The following is a 23,070-nucleotide window of genomic DNA, read 5'->3' on the forward strand; positions in this document are numbered from 1 at the left end:
GCTGGTCAGGGAAGACTTCCCTGTTAAGGCGACATTTAAGAAAAGAATTGAAGGAAGTTACAACCATACGGCCCTACATATGGCTGGAGTGGGAAGAAATAAGAACAGTCTTCCAAGGAATGAGTCCCATCCCAATTTGTGCTGGCCAGATTCTAAAATAATAGGCTGACTATGCCAATTTATATTGCTTCTAACTCTTCCTTCCTTTATAATTGCCATTTTTGAAATATTCTGATTATTTTTAATGTTTAATATTATGTTTTGTGTATGCACCCTAGGGATCATTTGTTCTCTGAAAGTGTGAAGAAAATACTTAGCTGACAAATAATTTTGACATGGTACTTAAAAACATGCAGAAAATAATGCCCATTTTATTTTTCACTATAACAAGAGAAGTATATGCTGGTCATAGAAATTTAGGAAGATAGAGAAAAGAACCACAAAGACATAATGCTATTACAGGTTTCAGTATACCTATATCTTAACAATATTCCATTTAATAAAGAAGGCATCTGTTGATCTAGAATCTGCTTTTTCACATAACTATATGCCTGGTGTGAGATACAAAGTTCTTTCCCACCCAAGGTCACATAGCAATTTATGTTCTTTTTCTCTCGTTTCTTTATGTTTTTGTTTCGTTTTGTTATTTACATTAAAGTACTTAATGCATTTGGAATAAGATGAGTAAGGACAGGAAATCTGGACAGTCCTGGAGGCTCAGTCTCTCTTCCTTTAGGTAATTTAAGGAGAGCTGGCTCAGCTTCTGTGAGTTAAATTAATCCTGTGACTGGTCTCCCATCTCCCTCTTTTTAATAAAGCCACTTCTCTGCTCAGATGGTTACAGGCTTGCAGGTGTTCCCTTGTCATGCAAAATATATGTAGAGCATTACAAGGGGAGGATTCTTCTCTACTAGACATTGGACAATATGCATGCAAACTACCTGTGCTACCCTAAATCATAGAAAAAAAGGGAATTTGAGGGACTCTCTACACTTTATTACAGTTTACTTCAATAAACACTACTTCAAATCTGCACATAAGACACTAGTGGTGTTTATGACTAGACTGAATAATCTTGAGTTGTAACTTGTTTCCTAGTACACATTAATTATTAACATATTCTTTTCCTAAATCATCCTATAAAAATTCTCAGACACATTCTACTTGGATACACCCATGCCAACTGCAAGTGGTCAGCTGCCTTACAGCTTCACCCACGGGTGACTCTGAAGAAGAAAGGTGAACAAATTGTGCAGGGTATATCTTAGAGCTGTAATGTGATTTCTCATATTTTTCTTGGCAAAGAAATGCCCTCTATGGTATCCCTCTGCCAAAGACCCATTCCTTACTAATTTCACCATTTTTGCTGGTTCCCCAGCCTTAGGAGTACTGGCTGTTTTCTGTAGTTGCTACCTCTGTGATATGCTTATATTCTCTCTTTCTAATGCAATTGTTTGGTTAACTTCATAATTCTATATACCTAGTTAACAATTATTATTTTTAATAGATCTTTATTGGATCTTTATAATTGCTTCACAATACTGTGTTAGTTTCTGTTGCAAAAAAGTGAATCAGCCATATGCATACACATGTCCCTATATCCTCTCCCTCTTGAGCCTCCCTCCCACCCTCCCTATCCCACCACCCCTCTAGGTGGTCACAAAGCACCGAGCTGATCTCCCTGTGCTATGCTTCTTCTTCCCACCAGCCAACTATTTTACATTCCGTAGTGGATATATGTCGATGCTACTCTCACTTCGCCCCAGCTTCGCCCTCCAACCACATGTCCTCAAGTCCATTTTCTACGTCTACCTTTTTATTCCTGCCCTGCAACTACATTCATCAGCACCATTTTTTTTTTTTTTTTAGATTCCATATATATACGTTAGCATAGGGTATTTGTTTTTTTCTTTCTGACTTACTTCACTCTGTGTGACAGACTCTAGGTCCATCCACCTCACTACAAATAAATTTCGTTTCTTTTTATGGCTGAGTAATATTCGATTGTATATATGTGCCACATCTTCTTTATCCATTCATCTGTTGATGGACATTTAGGTTGGTTCCATGTCCTGGCTATTGTAAATAGTGCTGCAATGAACATTGTGGTGCATGTCTCTTTTTGAATTATGGTTTTCTCAGGGTATACGCCCAGTAGTGTACAGGATAGAATGCCCAGAGATAAACCCATGCACATATGGGCACCTAATTTACGACAAAGGAGGCAAGAACATACAATGGAGAAAAGACAGCCTCTTCAATAAGTGGTGCTGGGAAAACTGGACAGCTACATGTAAAAGAATGAAATTAGAACACTACCTTACACCATCTACAAAAATAAACTCCAAATGGATTAAAGACTTAAATGTAAGGCCAGACACTATAAAACTCTTAGAGGAGAACATAGGAAAAACACTCTGACATAAACCACAGCAAGATCTGTTTTGACCCACCTCCTACAGTAATGGAAATAAAAACAAAAATAAACAAATGGGACTTAATTAAACTTAAAAGCTTCTGCATGGCAAAGGAAACCACAAACAAGACAAAAAGACAACCCTCAAAATGGGAGAAAATATTTGCAAATGAAACAACAGACAAAGGATTAATAACCAAAATATACAAACAGCTCACAGAGTTCAATATCAAAAAACCAAATAATCCAGTTAAAAAATGGGTGGAAGAGCTAAATAGACATTTCACCAAGGAAGATATACAGATGGCCGAGAGGCACATGAAAAGATGCTCAACATCACTAATTATTAGAGAAATGCATATCAAAACTAGTTAACAATTATTGATACTAAATTCTTCTCTGTTAAAATAGTTGGTATGGTTTCTGTCTCCTCTCTGGACTCTAATTGAAACAAATAGGTAAGTATGTTTTCAAATGATTAGGTAAGTAAGAATTTAGGTAGGTAATTTAGATATAGAGATAAACATAGAGATTGAGATAGAGCCAGATACATAATCTATTTAAGGTTGCTTGAAAGGACACACATCAGGTTATGAGCATGAGTTGCCTGGGGAGAACGTGAGGAAGAGATACCAACAAGGAATGAGGGGAGTGAGAAATAAAAGAAAAAGGAAAGTACTAAAACATTTATACAGTAACATTTAAAATAATTTTATAAAACAATGTGGCTACCTCATGTTTTCTTCACATTTCACCATATGTAATATGTTTTAAAGTAGATATTATTTCTTTAATATTAAAAAATAATTTTATTTCCAATTTTATAGGTATTTTACTTGGAGTGTGTAGATTCTATGAAATTTATTTTTTCTGTTTATCATATTATTGTTTTCATACTTTGACATAAAATGTTGAATACAATATTGAGTTCCTATATTAAAATTGATTTTAGTTGGCTATCTCAGGCTTTTAAATGATATCATTAATGTTATTGAGTTCACTGAATTTAATTTAATTCACCAATTAATTTACTGAATTTAATTTACTACCAATTTAGGGTGGGGTGCTATAAAGGAACACCTGTGTACTTCTATTTTCTATGTTCTGTATTTAATTGTAACCTGGCTTGTGCTGATTCTATAAGCTTATAGAGAAAGTAACTAATTTTTTGATTTGTTAGAATAATATGTAAAATAGGTAACATATTGCTTTTTAGACATTCACTGTAAAACTTTTGACATCCCGAGAGGTTTTTTTATTGTTTTTAAAAGGCTGTTAAGAAATCACTTTTGAGTGTTTTGTTTAGACAAGTATTTGAATAGGATACTTCTTGAATACTTGCCTGTGAAAGAGCATTTTATCTATTTTGGCCTCAGTGTGTGCAAGCACACATGCACGTAAATGATTTTAGTATTTAGTATAAACTCTGGAAGACAGTATTTTTTAGGCTAAAGGTTTACAACTGTTTGTTATACTTATCTTCTGATTATGCAGATCCTGTGTATGAGAACTTTTTAAAGAAACAATCTGATTTTATTTTCTAGATATCTGTCAGATCTTCCTATTATACATTAAAGATGATATTTTCATTCCTATACATTTATGTGTGCTTTTCCTGGGTTAAATATTCCTAGACAATGTAAATGCTCAAATTTCAGATTCAGGTCTTTTTCTGCTCAATCTACTTTCTCAGAAAATGTATTTCTGAGGTTTTGAATTGCTGTTATTATTTCCCACAATTATCTTTTATGTATTGTCCCACTTTAAATGTATTTTTTCCTTTTTTTTCTGGGACGCTATCAATTTTTATTGTTATCTCATTGTTATAATTTCCTATAAAGACTAAAGGCCATGAATTATAGTTACCATGGCATTATGCTTATCACACTTATGTATTATACATTTTAAATCTGTGCAGTCCTCACATATATCAACTTGTCATGTCTTATTCTAGACTACAGCTTTTCTTCAGTGTAAACAAATATTGAATACTGATGAAAACCAGTAGCAGTTAATTTCTAAAACTTACTGCTTTATTTATTTTTTATTAAATGGGCTTTGAGAAATTCAGCACAGAAATGATTCCATCTTTATCTTATTTTTAAGAATGTCTATAAATTTCTTCAATTATTCTTACAATAGTCAACATTTTACCTTTAACCTTTGCTTTCCCAGTAATGGTGTATAATCCACTAAATGAGTGGCATTATGCTCTGCATCTGTGTCAGCATGATGAATTTTTTTTTTTTTGGCAGCCCAGGCAATATATATATATATGTTTTTTTACATCTTTATTGGAGTATAATTGCTTTACAATGGTGTGTTAGTTTCTGCTTTATAAAAAAGTGAATCAGTTATACATATACACATGTTCCCATATCTCTTTCCTCTTGCATCTCCCTCCCTCCCACCCTCCCTATCCCACCCCTCCAGGCCGTCACAAAGCACCGAGCTGATCTCCCTGTGCTATGCGGCTGCTTCCCACTAGCTATCTGCCTTAAGTTTGGTAGTGTATATATGTCCATGCCTCTCTCTCGCTTTGTCCCAGCTTACCCTACCCCAACCCCATATCCTCAAGTCCATTCTCTAGTAGGTCTGTGTCTTTATTCCTGTCTTACCCCTAGGTTCTTCATGACATTTATTTTTCTTAAATTCCATATATATGTGTTAGCATAGGGTAAAGCAAGAATTCATGGTGGGTTCATGAGGCACTAAAAATGCCACTGTGTTAATCATATTATTCATAAGGAAGAACACACAAAGGATAAGACTTTCTGCTTGTTTGATTTTATATTTTAGTCAATCAATTACATTCGCCTCTGGAGAGCCAGCATGTAACAGCAGAGATCATTCAGGGACATTTTCCATTTTACTTTGCTTATTGCTATAAGTTTCTTTATTGAAGAGTTTTAGTTACTTAGCAATAGCCAACTAATACAATGTGACTTTAATTTGTACTCTCCTATACATTTGAATTGTAAATATTAATACATTATCAGATGTATATGTGTCCAATGACACCTCCAAGACTGAAACTGGCATTTTCAAATCCCTCAGGACATCTTTTTATAACTTTAGTATAAATGTAATAAAATGTATCAGTCATTTTCTTGTTGTTTTCACTTCTTGTGCTGTTGGAAAAAAATCTTTCCTTTCAGGGGACTTATAAAAATATTTGGGTATATATATATTTAAATATTATAAATTATAAATATTATAAATGTAAATTCTTTTATATTTAAGCATTTAATTCTAGACTGATTTTTAATGTTGTATAAATTGCTAGGAATACATTCAGTTGTCCCAAACTATTTACTGAATAGCCATCATGATCTGAAATGCAAACTTTGTTATTTTTCAAGTTTCCATAGACCTATTAGGCTATCCTGAGGCTCCTTAATTCTTTATAATTATGCCTATAAAACAATATTAGGATAGATTTAATCCTTATCATTGTTATTTATGCTGCTATTATAAATATTTAATTCTATTTTCATAATTATTTGTTGCTAGTATATAAAAATGAAGTGTATTTTTATATGATCTTATAGTCAGTAACATTACTAATCCAAAATTTTTATGTCAATATTATCTCATTTTAAATGAAAAAAGACAGATAATCTGAAAATAATTACTGTCCTGCTTCATTCTTATTAATCTTATGTCCTTTTGGTTTTTACTGTATTTGGAGGACTTGTAGGACAATGTAAGACAATATTGAATAAAAGTGATAATCTAAGCATTATAAATTATTTGTTTTTAAAAGAGAATGTTTTTAATATTTATCATTTTGTATGCAGTTCCTACAGACTTTTAATCAATATTTCTTTTTAAAATTAGGAATTTCCTTGCTTGATCAAATATTTTAAATTACATATGACTTTTAAATTTTACTGAAGTCCTTTTCTACATCTATTGAGATGAATCATTTGCCATTTTTTCCTGCTTATTATGGTAATGTGGTAAATTACAGTGATAGGTTTTTAAGTGCCAAAGCAGTCTTTATTACTTGAAACAACCAAATTTGATCAATATATACTAGTTTTTTAATACTTTGATGGATTTGGGTTAGGTTTTTTTTTCCATTTTGCATATTGACATATCTGCTAATAAGTAAAAATGGCTGTAATTTATAACCTCCTAGGTAGTTTTGCAATCAAGTTTATATAATCATAATAAAATTAATATCTATCATCTTAGGGTTTGTACAGGTTCAGAATAATATGCCCTTAGAATGTTTGATAAAACCTATGAAATTCCTATCTGATTTTTATTGTGGTATATTTTGTGTGCTAATTTTATATTTGTGGATAGTTTTATTACTGAATCACTTTTCTAGTGATTGCATGTTTATTCGGGTTTTCTATTCCTTTTGAATGATTTCTAGTTAATTACCAACTTTTGATAAAATTATTAAATTTGCCAAATTTATTTAACTATCAATATGCCAAATCCATTAGTTAACAATAGTTCACATGCTATTTTTTAAAATTTTAAAGTGTTTTTTCTTCTCTCTAACTCGTCATTTGCTTTTGTTTTTTCTTGCCAAACCTGAGAGAGAATTTTGCATTTGTTTTTTCAAAGAGTTAATTTTTAGCTATGTTGAGTCTCTCAACTCATTTTCCATTTATTAATTTTTCTTTGAACTTTATATTTCCTGTTCCTACTTACTTTTGATTTGTTCTGTTTATCTTTTCTTACTTTGTATATCTGTTTAATTTATTATTTTTAGTCTTTCTGTTTAAACAAATGCATTTTGAAACATTTCACTCTAATTTGTTTTTACTCTACCTAATACATTTTGTATGTAATTTTATATTTTATTTTTTAAGAATTTCTACATGTATTAATATTTTGTAATAGTATTATGCAATGTTTAAAATACAAGTCTTTTGTTACAAAGATGGACAGCAGGAATTTCTGTTTCAACCTACAGCCTTGTTTCCAGTTCTTTGTTGTTTCTAGCCTCTAGGGATTTCTTATGTTCCTGCAAACTCATTTATGTATTTTAAATGATGCTTGTTATATTGTGCACAATATTACTTGGTGTTTTTAGAGTGGGAGATTTTTAAGGCTTTCTAGTTCACAAAATTGCTGCAAATTTCAATATTCTATTCATTTTTATCCCACTCCTCTCTGTTCTCTACCCTACAATTCTAATGGAAAAGTTCCAAGACCAACTCCATGCTCAGTTGATACATTTGGATACATAGCCAGGTCTGGAGACCTTCCTCCTGGGTGTGGACCCTGAAGCACCACTGGGACTAAGCTCCAGTTCCTCTCAGCCATGGTCTGGGGCCAGTCCTGCCCACCAGAGACCTACCCAGTGAACAAGCAGGAGGCCTTCCAGTGCGAGCCACACCCACTTGCCCACCCAGTAACAGGTCTACCATCTACCCCAACTGTGAGTCCTGAGGTGGACTCTTTTCCCAGTACCTGTCATACTGAATATGGTCTGCAGGCAGTTTCATCCAGGCAGAGACCAAACAAATCAATGCTGGCCTGAGTCCTCATAAACAAACAAAAAATAACTGCCAACAAAAAATAGTATACTTGGAAAAAATGTGCTTCAGAAATGAAGACAAAATAAAGGCATTCTTGGACAAAGAAAAGCTGGGGGAGTTCATCATTACTTAAAATGTCTTACAAGAAAATAAATGCTAAAAAGGGAGTCTTCGAGTTGAAACAAAAGGAAGTTAAGTAACAACATGAAAACTTATGAAAGTATAAAAGTCACTGGTAAAGGTAAGTATATAGTCAAAGTCAGATTACTCTAATGTTGTAATTAGGGTATACTTTTAACTCTAGAATATAAGTTTAAAGGCAATAGTATCAAAATAAGTATAGCTACAGCAATTTTTTAATGGATGCATAAAACATGTGAAATATCACTAGCATAAAATATGTAGGGAAGAGAAGTAAAAGTAAAGAGATTTTATATGAAATTGCAAGTAAGTTTTTGCTGGCTTAAAATAGACTGTTACAGCTATAAGATTTTTATGTAAGCCTCATGGTAACCACAAAGGAAAGAAACCTATAGTGGATACACAAAAGTTAATGAGAAAGGAAAATTAAAACATACCTATACAAAAAAAATGAGTAACAAGGGAAGAAAGAAAGGATAAAAGAAATTACAAAATGCCAGAAATCAACCCATAAAATGACAATAGTAAGTCCTTACCTATCAGTAATTACTTTAAATATACATGGATTAAATTCTCCAATAAAAAGACACAAAGTAACTGAATGGATAACAAATAAGACCCAACAATGTGCTGCCTACCAGATTCGTGTTAGCTTTAAGGGCACACGAAGTCTGAAAATGAAGGCATGGAAAAGAAAGTTTATGCAAATCTTAACTGAAAGAGAGCAGGAGTGTCTATACTTACATCAGATAAAATACCCATTCAGTCAAAATTAGAAGAGAGAAAGAAGGTCACTAGATATAGTGATAAAGGGTCAGTTTATCAAGAAAATATAACAATTGTGTGTATATATATGAGCCCAACATTGAATCATCTAAATATTTAAAGTATACACTGAACGGAAGGGGGAAATAGTCAAAAATATAATAATAATAGAGTAGTGTATCATACCCACTTTTAACAATGGATGGATCATCCATACAGAAAATCAATAAGGAAGAAGCAACTTGAATAATATTATAAACCAAATGGACCTCACAGATATATCGAGAACATTCCAACCAACAGCACCAGAATAAACATACTTTTGAAGCACACATAGAAATTTCCCCATGATAGATCATATATTGGGTCACAAAGCAAGTTCTAATAAGTATAAGAAGATTAAAATCATATCAAGCATCTTTTACTACCACAATAGTATGAAACTAGAAATGAAAATTGGAAAATTAACCAACACATTTCAATATGCTACTCAAAAACCAATAAGTTAATTGAAATCGTATCAAGTATATTTTCCGACCACAATGCTATGAGACTAGATATCATTTACAGGAAAAATATCTGTAAAAAATAAAACACATGGAGGCTAAACAATACACTACTTAATAACCAAGAGATAACTGAAAAATCAAAAAGGAGATCAAAAAATACCTAGAAACAAATGACAGTGAAAACAAAACGACCCAAAATTTATGGGATGCAGCAAAGGTAGTTCTAAGAGGGAAGTTTATAGCAATACAATCCTACCTTAAGAAACAAGAAACATCTCAAATAAACAACCTAACCTTACACCTAAAGCAATTAGGGAAAGAAGAAAAAAAAAAAAACCCAAAGTTAGCAAAAGGAGAGAAATCATAAAGACCAGATGAGAAATAAATGAAAAACAAATGAAGGAAATGACAGCAAAGATCAATAAAACTTAAAGCTGGTTCTTTGACAAGATAAACAAAATTGATAAACCATTAGCCAGATTCATCAAGAAAAAAAGGAAGACTCAAATCAGTATAATTAGAAATGAAAAAGAAGTAACAATTGACACTGCAAAAATACAAAGGATCATGAGAGATTACAACAAGCAATGCCAATAAAATGGACAACCTGGAAGAAATGGATAAATTCTTAGAAATGCACAACCTTCCGAGACTGAGCCAGGAAGAAATAGAAAATATAAACAGACCAATCACAAGCACTGAAATTGAAACTGTGATAAAAATCTTCCAACAAACAAAAGCCCAGGACCAGATGGCTTCACAGGTGAATTCTATCAAACATTTACAGAAGAGCTAACACCTATCCTTCTCAAACTCTTCCAAAATATAGCAGAGTGAGGAACAGTCCCAAACTCATTCTACGAGGCCACCATCACTTTACCAAAACCAGACAAAGATGTCACAAACACAGAAAACTACAGGCCAATATCACTGATGAATACAGATGTAAAAATCCTCAACAAAATACTAGCAAAAAGAATCTAACAAAGGATCATACATCATGATCAAGTGGGGTTTATCTCTGGAATGCAAGGATTCTTCAATATACGCAAATCAATCAATGTGATATACCATATTAACAAATTGAAGGAGAAAAACCATATGATCATGTCAATAGATGCAGAGAAAGCTTTTGACAAAATTCAACACCCATTTATGACAATAAACCCTCCAGAAAGTAGGCATAGAGGGAACTTGTCTCAACATAATAAAGGCAATATATGACAAACCCACAGTCAACATCGTCCTTAATGGTAAAAAAGAGAAACCATGTCCACTAAGATCAGGAAAAGGACAAGGTTGCCCACTCTCACCAGTATTATTCAACATAGTTTTGGAAGTTTTAGCCACAGCAGTCAGAGAAGAAAAAGAAATAAAAGGGATCCAAACTGGAAAAGAAGTAAAGCTGTCACTGTTTTCAGATGACATGATACTATACATAAAGAATCCTAAAGATGCTACCAGAAAACTACTAGAGCTAATCAATGAATTTGGTAAAGTAGCAGGATACAAAATTAATGCATAGAAATCTCTAGCATTTCTATATACTAATGATGAAACATCTGAAAGTGAAATTAAGAAAACACTCCCATTTACCACTGTAACAAAAAGAATAAAATATCTAGGAATAAACCTACCTAGGGCTTCCCTGGTGGCACGGTGGTTGAGAGTCCGTCTGCCAATGCAGGGGACATGGGTTCGTGCCCCAGTCCGGGAAGATCCCACATGCCGCGGAGCAGCTTGGCCCGTCAGCCGTGGCCACTGAGCCTGTGTGTCCAGAGCCTGTGCTCTGCATTGGGAGAGGCCACAACAGCGAGAGGCCCACGTATCTCAAAAAAATAAAATAAAATAAAAAACCTACCTAAGGAGACGAAAGACCTCTATGCAGAAAATTATAAGAAGTTAATGATGATACAAATAGATGGAGAGATATACCATGTTCTTGGATTGGAAGAATCAACATTGTGAAAATGTCTCTACTACCGAAAGCAATCTACAGATTCAATGCAATCCCTATCACACTACAACTGGCATTTTTCACAGAACTAGAACAAAAAATTTCACAATTTGTATGGAAACACAAAAGACCCCAAATAGCCAAAGCAATGTTCAGAAAGAAAAACGGAGCTGGAGATATCAGGCTCCATGACTTCAGACTGTATTACAAAGCTATAGTAATCAAGACAGTATGGTACTGGCACAAAAACAGAAATACAGATCAATGGAACAGGATAGAAAGCCCAGAGATAAACCCATGCACATATGGTCATCTTATCTTTGATAAAGGAGGCAGGAATGTACAGTGGAGAAAAGACAGCCTCTTCAATAAGTGGTGCTGGACAAACTGGACAGGTACATGTAAAAGAATGAAATTAGAACGCTCCCTAACACCATACACAAAAATAACCTCAAAATGGATTAAAAACCTAAATGTAAGGCCAGACACTGTCAAACTCTTAGAGGAAAGCACAGGCAGAACACTCTATGACATAAATCACAGCAAGATCCTTTTTGACCCATTTCCTAGAGAAATGGAAATAAAAGCAAAAGATAAAAAAAAATGGGACCTAATGAAACTTAAAAACTGTTGCACGGCAAAGGAAACCATAAACAAGACCAAAAGACAACCCTCAGAATGGGAGAAAATATTTGCAAATGAAGCAACTGACAAGGGATTAATCTCTAAACTACATAAACAGCACATTCCACTCAGTATCAGAAAAACAAACAACCCAATCGAAAAATGGGCAAAAGACCTAAATAGACATTTCTCCAAAGAAGATATACAGATTGCCAACAAACACATGAACGAACGCTCAACATCATTAATCATTTGAGAAATGGAAATCAAAACTACAATGAGATGTCATCTCACACTGGTCAGAATGGCCATCATCAAAAAATCTACAAACAATAAATGCTGGAGAGGGTGTGGAGAAAAGGGAATCCTCTTGCACTGTTGGTGGGAATGTAAATTGATACAGCCACTGTGAACAGTATGGAGGTTCCTTAAAAAACTAAAAGTAGAACTACCATACGACCCAGCAATCCCACTACTGGGCATATACCCTGAGAAAACCATAAGTCAAAAAGAGTCATGTACCAAAATATTCATGGCAGTTCTATTTACAATAGCCAGGACATGGAAGCAACCTAAGTGTCCATCAACAGATGAATGGATAAAGAGGATGTGGCACCTATATACAGTGGAATATTACTCAGTCATAAAAAGAAACGAAACTGAGTTATTTGTAGTGAGGTGGATGGACCTAGAGTCTGTCATACAGAGCAAAGTAAGTCAGAAAGAGAAAAACAAATACCGTATGCTAACACATATATATGGAATCTGAAAAAAAAAAAGGTCATGAAGAACCAAGGGGCAAGATGGGAATAAAGACACAGACTTACTAGAGAATGGACTTGAGGATATGGGGAGGGGGAAGGGTTAGCTGTGACAAAGTGAGAAAGTGGCATGGACATATATACACGACCAAACGTAAAATAGATAGGTAGTGAGAAGCAGCCACATAGCACAGGGAGATCAGCTCGGTGCTTTGTGACCACCTAGAGGGGTGGGATAGGGAGGGTGGGAGGGAGGGAGACACAAGAGGGAAGAGATATGGGAACATATGTATATGTATAACTTTATGTATATAACTTTATGTATAACTTATATGATTCACTTTGTTATAAAGCAGAAACTAACACACCATTGTAAAGCAATTATACTCCAATAATGATGTTAAAAATAAATAAATAAATACAAATAGACACACACAAAAAAGAAAAAGTAGAAATCAAAAGAGAAAGCAAAAATTATCTTGAGACAGATGAAAATGAAAATACAACATATAAAAATTTATGGGATGCAGCCAAAACACTTTCAGCGGGAAGTTTATAGTGAGAAATGGCTACATTAAAAAAGAAGGGGCTTCCCTGGTGGCGCAGTGGTTGAGAGTCTGCCTGCCGATGCAGGGGACATGGGTTCGTGCCCTGGTCCGGGAAGATCCCACATGCTATGGAGTGGCTGGGCCTGTGGGCCATGGCCGCTGAGCCTGCACGCCCAGAGCCTGTGCTCTGCAATGGGAGAGGCCACAACAGTAAGAGAGGCCCGCGTACTGCAAAAAAAAAAAAAAAGAAAAGAAAGAAAAGGATCTCAAATAAACAACCTAAGTTTACCCCTCGAGGAACTGCTCAAAGAACAAACTAAGTCCAGTATTTAGCAGGAGAAAGGGAACACTAAAAACCTAAGCAGAGGGCTTCCCTGGTGGCACAGTGGTTGAGAGTCCCCCTGCCGATGCAGGGGACACGGGTTCGCGCCCAGGTCTGGGAAGATCCCACATGCCGCGGAGAGGCTGGGCCCGTGAGCCATGGCCGCTGAGCCTGCGCGTGTACAGAAAAAAACAAACAAACAAATAAAAAACTAAGCAGAAATAAATGATGTAGAGACCAGAAAGTCAGTAGAAAAAAATGAACTAAGTTAAGAATTTTATTTAATATGCAAAAATAAACTGTTAGCTAGACTAACCAAGAAAAAGTGAGGGGATTCAAATAAATAAAATTATAAATGAAAGAGAAGATATTACAACTAATACCACAGAGGTGCTGAACAATTCCATGCCATTAAACTGGTTAACCTAGTAGACGTGAATAAATTTCTACAAACATACACATACCAAGACAGAATCATGAAGAAATAGAAAATCTGAACAGACCAATAACAAGTAGGGAGATTGAATCATTAACCTCAATCTCCCAACACTGAAAAGCTCAGAACCACATGGTAAATTCTACCAAACATTTAAAGAGGAAAAAATGTCAATCCTTCTCAAACTCTTCCAAAAAACTGAAGACGGGAGAACACTCCCAAATTTATTTTAAAAGATGGGCATTACCCTGATACCAAAGTCAGACAAAGACACTATAAGAAAAGAAAATTACAGGCCAATATCTCTAAAAAAAAATAGATGTGAAAATCTCCAAATAAAATACTGTAATTCAAATTCAATAGCACATTAAAATGTCATAATCATGATCAAGTGGGATTTACCCATGGGGTGCAAGAATTGTTCAGCATACTCAAATCAATAAACATGACACAAAAGACTAACAAAATAAAGGATGAAAATTATACGATCATCTCAGTAGAGGCAGAAAAAGCATTTGACAAAATTCAGTACCTTTTCATGATAAAAAAAATTTCATAAATTAGGTATACAAGGAATGACTTCAATATATAAAGTTTACATATGACAAGCTTACAGATAACATCATACTTAATGAAATCCCTATCAAAACTCCAATTTTTTTTCCCACAGAAATAGGAAAAAAAAATTTATCCTAAGATTTATATGGAACCACAAAAGACCCTGAAGAACCAAAGCATTTTGAGAAAGAAGAACAAAGCTGGAGGTATCACACAGACTGATTTTAAGCTATGCACAAAGCTATAGTAATCAAAAGAGTATGGTATTGGCATTAAAAATAGACACATAGATGAATGGAATAGAATATTGAGCCCAGAAATAAATCCATGCATGCATATATAGTCAATATTCTATTACAGGAGTGCCTAGAATGCACATGGGGAATGGGTAGCCTCTTCAACAAATAGTTTTGGGAAAACTACATGCAAAAGAATGAAACTGGACCCTTATCTTACACCACATATAAAAATCAACTCAAAATGGGTTAAAGACTTTAATGTAAGACATGAAACCATAAAACTCCTAGAAGAAAACATAGGAAAAACTTCCTTGACATTGGCCTTGGCAATGATTTTTTTTATATAAGACACCAAAAGCACAAGCAACGAAAGCAAAATCAACACATGGAATTACATCAAACCAAAAAGCTCCGCCCAGGAAATAATCAACAAATGGAAGGTTAACCTACAGAATGGGAGAAAATATTTGTAAATCTTATATCTCATAAGGGGTTAATATGAAAAATATATGAGGACCTCATAAAACTCAAGAGTAAAAATATCAAACAACCTTATTAAAAAAATAGCAAAGCACCTGTGGACATTTTTCCAAGAAGACATACAACTGGCCAACAGGCATATGAAAAGCTGTTCAACGTCACTAATTATCAGGATATCCAAATCAAAACCACAATGAAGTATCCCCTCACACCTGTTAGCAGGGCTATTTCCTTAGAAACAAGAGATGACAGGTATTGGTAAAGGTTTGGAAAAAAAATAAATCCTTGTATACTGTTGATGGAAATGTAAATTGGGATAGCCATTATGAAAAAACAGTCTGGAAGTTCCTCAAAATATTAAAAATACAACTATCATATGATCCAGCAAGTAATTTCTTGGTATTTATCCAAAGGAAATGAAATCAGTGTCTCAAAGTGATATCTGCATTCCCATATTAATTGCAGCATTATTGAAATTAGTCAAGATATGGGGAAATGTGATATATAAATTGTGTATATATGGGATTATTCAGCCATAAAAAATAAGAAGGTCTTGTGTCAACATGGTTGAACATGCAAGACGTTATGCTAAGTGAAGTAAGACAGACAAAGAAAGCATATACTGTATTAACTCTTATACATGCAATATAAAAAAGTTGAACCAGAGCATAGAACATTGGTTACTGGGGTCTTGGGGATAGCAAAAATGGAGAGATTTGTACTGGTCAAACAGTACAAATGTTCTATTATAAGATGAACAAGTTCTGGGAACATAATGTACATCATTAGATTAATGTACTATAGTTAATAATGACTATAGTTAATAATAGTGTACTGTATACTTGAATTTTGCTAAGGGAATAACTCTTGTGTTCTCATACACTGAGAAAAAACACCCAATGTCTACATGAGGAAATAGATGTATTAATTAACTTGGCTGTGATAATTATTTTAAAATGTATATGTATGTTAAACCATCAAGTTGTACACCTTAAATATATACAAATTTTGTTTGTCAATTATACCTCAATACTGATGGAAATAAATAAATAAAAAGAAAAAGTAAAAACTAAAAGGAAGGAAAATTCATTTGTCAAATTTGTTCATTAATATAGATGTAAAATACTAAAGAAATATTAACAAACTGAATCCTGCAAATTTTAAAAATGGTAAGATGATCAAAATTGATTTATTCCAGGGAATTAAGTCAGTTTAACATATAAAAATCAATCAATTTTGCTTATCTTAACAGAACATATAGAAAAATGAAAAATGAATTCACTAGATGCAGAAGGCATCACTTGTTAAAGTCAATAACCATTCTATAGGAACTCTCAACAAACTAGTATTAAAGGGGAATTTCATAATTTGATAAAGTTTATCTACATAAATCTGCCTAATACTTAAGAGTAATTTTCAGGATTAAATCTACTATAAACTTACATATATTTTGAGCAAGTAATCAGATTTTTACCTTTCAATGTGTAAATAGCAAATATATAACAAAACCAAATTATTGTTTTTGTCCCCCTCTTCTTTGCCACATTTATTTGAGTACAAACTCTAGCATAATGCAAAAATTGCAAGGATTCTGCATTAGTCTACACTCTGCCATTAACCAAATATGTCCTTGGGAAAGCAATTTACCAAGTTTCAGATTCAACACCTTTAAAATGCAAATAATATTTAGCCTTGAATAAGTTTCTAGGTTGTTATAAGATTACATATGTGTATGTATTCCTAGATATTTAAAGTGATATAAAATCATAATGCAATATTTTAATCTAGTAAAAACTTTAAGGTCTGAGAAATGTAGAGACTTCTACACCTAAGTATGTTTGTCTTAGTGATTTTACTTTATTCATGTACTTAATGAATATTTTTGATTATGTATATAGTGCCTTAGCCTAGGATACTGATTTAAGGGATACATACAATCTCTCCTCTTATGGAGCTTTCATTACACTAAGGGGGATAGCCATTCATCAAATAATTATACAAATAAATATTCAACTTACAATTGTGGTTGTCAAAGTGTAAAAATGTACTGAAACCCCTTGATTTATGGATATACCACAAATTAATAAACCTTCTTTGAGGATACTGTGGGATCAGCCTATATAAGCCTTCAAGATTCTTTATCTTGTGTGTGTATATATATACTATATTTTGATCCTTTGTAAGACACCAAAATTCCTCCAAGATTCTTAATTATCAAAACATCTCTATTTCTTGGGCTTCCCTGGTGGTGCAGTGGTTGAGAGTCCGCCTGCCGATGCAGGGGACACGGGTTCGTGCCCCGTTCCGGGAAGATCCCACAGGCCGCGGAGCGGCTAGGCCCGTGAGCCATGGCCACTGAGCCTGCGCGTCTGGAGCCTGTGCTCCGCAATGGGAGAGGCCACAACAGTGAGAGGCCCGCGTACCGCAAAAAAACAAAACAAACAAACAAAAAAACATTTCTATTTCTTAATGTATTTTAGTTTTCATGACAAAAAATAGCTATGTACAAAAAATAGCTATGTCCAGTCAATACTCATTAGTGAAAGTTTAGTTAACTAGCTACAGCTATATTCTACAATACATTTATTAATATTTCTTTAATCACTAAACATTTGTATAAGAAAAAATGTACCCTAAAAGGATAATAATGTTAGACAATTTTGCCGATTTAGCCAATATTTTAGTAAGAATTTCACTTTGAAATGTAAAGTACATAACCCTGATAAGCCTCATTAACTATGCATTTGCTTTTCTTCTTACATCACTGTTAGAACCAGAAACTTGACTGATGAAAGAGTGAAGTAATAAACAATTAGATTAGGGTATTTTATATAATATATCTCATGGAACTCTTTACCTTAAGATATTATGAAATCAACAAAAAGTTTTGTTGAAAATATCTGAACACATATTGATCACAAACTCTGAAAACAATTAGAGCTATGACTGTGATCTTAATTACTAATACTAAATACTAAAAAGTATGGTACAGATATCCTTTAGTCTTTGCAACTATAGAATAATTCTGACCTATCTAGATTTATTTTCCCTTTAGTTATTTTATTTTATTTTTTAATCATTACTTTAAAAAAATTCTTCTAGCTTTATTGAGCTATAATTGACATGCAGTACTATATAAGTTTAAGGTGAACAGCATAATGATTTGACTTACACACATCATGAAATGATTATGACAATAAGTTTAGTGAACATTTGTCATTTCATATAGATACAAAATAAAAGAAATATTTTTCCTTGTGATAAGAACTCTTAGGAATTACTCTCTTAACAACTTTCATATATAACACAGAGCAGTGTTAATTAATCATGTTGCCCAGTACATTCCTAGTACTTACAACTGGAAGTTTAGACCTTTGACCACCTTCATCACTGTATAAATATATTACATTATTATTGACTACATTCCCTGCAGTGTACATTTCATCCCTATAACTCATTTAACTTGTAACTGGAAGTCTGTACCTCTTAATCTCTCTCACCTATTTCACTCATCCCTCCCTCCAACCCCACAAGTTCTTAAAATCTTCTTTTGGAGTCCTTAATCTCAGTGTCAGGTTGTGAATTATGGTTTTTGTGTTGAGTCTTCTGTTCAATAGAAGTTTTGTTTTCTTTAATAGTTTGTGATACATGTATGTAGCATAGTGCCTAAGACATAGTGTTTAATAACTATTATTTAAGTGAGCTAGTTTCTGACTTTACTTGAATACAAAAGTCTAAGCCTTTAGACTTCTTAAACATATATTGGTTCTGCAAGTTTGTCATAATGTAAGGAACATTTTCACCAGAATAAGCACCATGAGCCTGAACTTTGCAAAAGAAGAGATATTTTAAGTTCCTCTCTGTGGGAAGTTATCATTCCTCTCTGTGGGAAGTTATCATTCCTATCATCCATAACATGAAAATTAATTCCTTATAACAGTATATCATAATCTCTACTATTTAATGTATTAACCAGGCCTCCGTTCAAATAGCAGTATGAGGAATGAACAAAGCATGGTGTGATACATGACTAACTGCAACATTTTCCCTGGGGTTATCTGAAAATGGAGCAAGTTTAATAGGTTCCTATAAAATTATAACTGCATATAAAATAACCAGCATAATTATAAATTTTAAAATTTATTTTGATATCCTAAAATATTTAAATCCAATAATCCTCCTTTATTGAAAATTATTGAGGTAGAAATAAAAGAAAAAGGGATAGCTACTCTATATTTGTAACCATAATGAAATGGTTACAAATGGTTTGCACTATACTACAAACCATAATGTAGTATAGTGTTTCCCAAATTGATTTCTACCGATTTAAACTGTATTCCGAAGACAGAGAGACTGTGAAGGAGACGTAGGGATGGGGGGAGAGGACAGAGAGAGAGAAAGAGCCGTAGAATGCAATTTTATTTTTAAAGACTCTACAAACAAATTTGGAAAACACCAAATACTCTATTTCTCTTGGTAATTCAGAAATGTTTCCTACATATTAAAGACTGATAAGTTCAGCCACAAAGAAAAGCATTTCACTTTGTTTTACACACTATTTCCCAAATACATTTGAGAGGGGGTCTCAGGGAATCAGGCAGCAGGAAAAGAGCCCTTCTCAGTCTGTCGTGATGCTGGTTCCCCCCACCAGTCTGTTCTCTCCTTCTGCCTCATAAAAGGGATCCCAGCTGGGAGAGCAGGTCCCTGATAAGAATGGAGTCACTTCTACAGCTTTGGAAGGCCTGACTGGGTTTCTACATGAGAGAAAGGTACTCTGTTGGTTTGTGTTTTGATTTAGGGACTTTTCTGTTCCCGAGAGCTGAAACTCACTCTGATCCAGCAGGCTTTCTGAACTGAAAGTAAATATAAGCCTACTGATCTAGGGATTTTTGCTGCAGGATTGGAATTTATTGCAGTTATTCTCAATGTGGGCTGCATATCACACCTGGAGAGTTTTTAAAAATATTCTGATATCTAGGCACCAACCAAGACCAAAGGGCTCTGGAAAGGGGGCCTGGCGTCGGCAGTTCTTAAAAGCTCTCTAGGTGATTCTATAATCACAGTCAGGGCTGAGAACCACCCCTCCAGTGCTTCATTTTTAACCTCAGCTGAAGAACTCCCTGTAAACCTGTTTTTCTCTCCATTTACCATTCCTATTCTCATTACAAGCTTAAGGGTTTCAATGTATTCTCTGTTGAAATTCCTAAGACAAGAAAACCTGATTCACATAGACAGTGAACCCTATCCATATTTACAGACAATTTTAGTCCTTGTTTTTGAAAAACGGTTGTGTGTTTTCACACTAGGTCAAGTTCTAAGTTGCTGGCCAGCAAATGGGTTCTTGTTTTTGCCTCAGGGACCTATGTGTAGACCAACCATTTGTGTCCTTTGGAGTCAGAATCACAGGAGACAAAAAAATTAAAATAAAATAAAGTCAACCAAAACAAAAAAACTACATACTCCTGTGCAAATGATAGAGACAATGTTTTACAAATAATCAATTCAATAAACCATAGTGTGGCAGTTGTTCTTAATATTGTACATTATACACTCTCTTGACTGGAAATATCTACACAAATTCTTCATCCAAAACTTTCAACTATTTCCCACTAATATGACTTAAGCAATGATAAAACCAACAAGCCCACTCATTTTCTCCCAATCCAGAGAGTAATACAGTGCCATTTCAATATCATTCAAATCAAGGTGTAGCATAGGGCCAAATTTATTTTATTTTTGATTAGTCTCAGGATTCACAACATCCAGTCTTCCATTTCCCTTCTGATTTTTATTCCCAACCCAATCTAGATATTATTTCCTAGCATTTGTCAGTTTAGGGAATAAATGTTACATTTAATCACTACCAACATAGCCTATGTAAAATCAACGGGTACAAAGAGAAAATTGGCAGTACTATTTCTGTTGGAAAAGGTTAAATTACCAGAACTACTACCAAGGCAGCACTGCAGCCACTTAATGTAGTGATCCCAGCTGGTATTTTAAAACCAAACACTTTTGCATGATGGGGTATGTGTCAGGACTATTGAATCTTATGAACCTTTGCATCACTTGATTGATTGATATATTACTGTTTTGTTGCATACGAGTCTCCAGGTCAACAATACGGTTGCCAAAAGTTTAACCCCATAGGGGCTAAAATCTACTACATTCCATTCCTAGCTGGTAAGAACTTCTAGGAAGAGCACACTGCTGCTGTAAGTCATTCACCTTCCTGCCCCATGTTGGGTACAGAAATTTTTAAATTTTCCACCTTAAAGTAATACCATATCTATGTTCAAATTCTCTCTTTTGGGACACATGGTATTTCCCAAGCAACCATACTAAAGGCACAGAGTTTATTTTAAATATGTGCTATTACTAAACATATATGATTCCACAGCTACTTCAAGAGTTGGGCAAGGTCTAATAAAAGAAAGGATGCATTCGTCAAATAAGTGAACAAATCACCCAGGGCTTAGTGGAGACTAGAACTAAATTCAGGGCAATTCAAGGAATCATTAGGCAAGGCTCCTGTTATTGGTGTCGAACTAAAGTGACTAATCATAGAGCCCTGCCTCATGGTTCCTTGAACCACTCTTAAGAATTCACTGCATACTCTCAGTTTTCTCAAAGATTGTTTTGTCCAGCTTACTTCCAATGCTACGTAGATATTTTTGTTTTCATCAAAATACTCTTGATTTTTATGCCATTTAAATAGCTCAGTCTTTGTTTTACCTTTAGAACTAACTCTTGCTGAGGGTAATTAAACACATAGGAAAAAGAAAAAAGTTTAAAATGTGTGTACTCTGTATGTTACATTAAGTAAAGTGTTTCATAAAACCAATAGCTGTGTGAATCTCAGCGTGTCGTTTTACTGAAATGGTGTTTTGTTTGCTTTGTTTTTAAGTTAGTATAAAAATATGGGGAGGGGGGAGGGTGAGCTGTGACAAAGCGAGAGAGAGGCATGGACATATACACACTACCAAACGTAAGGTAGATAGCTAGTGGGAAGCAGCCGCATAGCATAGGGGGATCAGCTCGGTGCTTTGTGACCACCTAGAGGGGTGGGATAGGGAGGGTGGGAGGGAGACGCAAGAGGGAAGAGATATGGGAACATATGTATATGTATAACTGATTCACTTTGTTATAAAGCAGAAACTAACACACCATTGTAAAGCAATTATACCCCAATAAAGATGTTAAAAAAAAATAGAAACTCCTCTTTCTTGTTTTCATGGTAAATATTTTAAATAAGTCATTATGCTTTTTTTCACACTGAACAAAGTTGGAACCTCAAAAATCTTCTAACTCAACAATTCAGGGAACTGAAACACCAATCTATTAGACGCATAATGTGAATTTACATCTATTATTCATTCCTGATCTTAAAGATTACTTAATTCAACAGATAAAGACAAATGGCCAAATCATTTGATGCATGTAGATAAAAACATATATATAGATTTATTTTTTAAGTGAAAATAATAATGAAAGTTTATTTTGATATTATGGAAAATTTAATACATAGTTTAAATATAAAGACTACTGAAAATATCAATATTAATTTAAATTTTGCAATTCTTATGATTTGAATAGAAACCTTCAAATGCCTTTTGTAATGTTTCAAGGGCAGTATTCAGGAATTAATGTGTGTTAAGAAACAATTCTTCATGGGTCTCCCAGTTTCTGTGTATCTTATCTTTTGTTCTGGGTGATCATGTCAAGGATGTTTGTACAGCAAACAACCTTGGAAGATAGAGATAGTGCCTCACCCTAAAGTAGAAGACATTTATTTACTGACCAAAATCAG

The 23,070-nt window shown here is 34.0% G+C and overlaps 1 long non-coding RNA gene across 1 annotated transcript; it reads right to left on the minus strand.

The window, feature by feature from the left end:
* Nucleotides 1–2,959: 2,959 nt before the first annotated feature.
* On the minus strand, nucleotides 2,960–18,608 carry LOC113628665 (uncharacterized). The gene is made up of 3 exons (XR_003436174.1): nucleotides 18,494–18,608; nucleotides 14,436–14,441; nucleotides 2,960–2,972 (listed from the first exon to the last, which is right to left on the minus strand). It is a non-coding gene; the product is annotated as an uncharacterized LOC113628665 (long non-coding RNA).
* Between the last annotated feature and the right edge of the window lie 4,462 nt (nucleotides 18,609–23,070).

This window comes from Aethalodelphis obliquidens, unplaced genomic scaffold (assembly GCF_003676395.1).
Source record: "Aethalodelphis obliquidens isolate GAN/ISIS:26980383/991018 unplaced genomic scaffold, ASM367639v1 scaffold24, whole genome shotgun sequence".
In the NCBI taxonomy this organism is placed as follows: domain Eukaryota; kingdom Metazoa; phylum Chordata; class Mammalia; order Artiodactyla; family Delphinidae; genus Aethalodelphis; species Aethalodelphis obliquidens.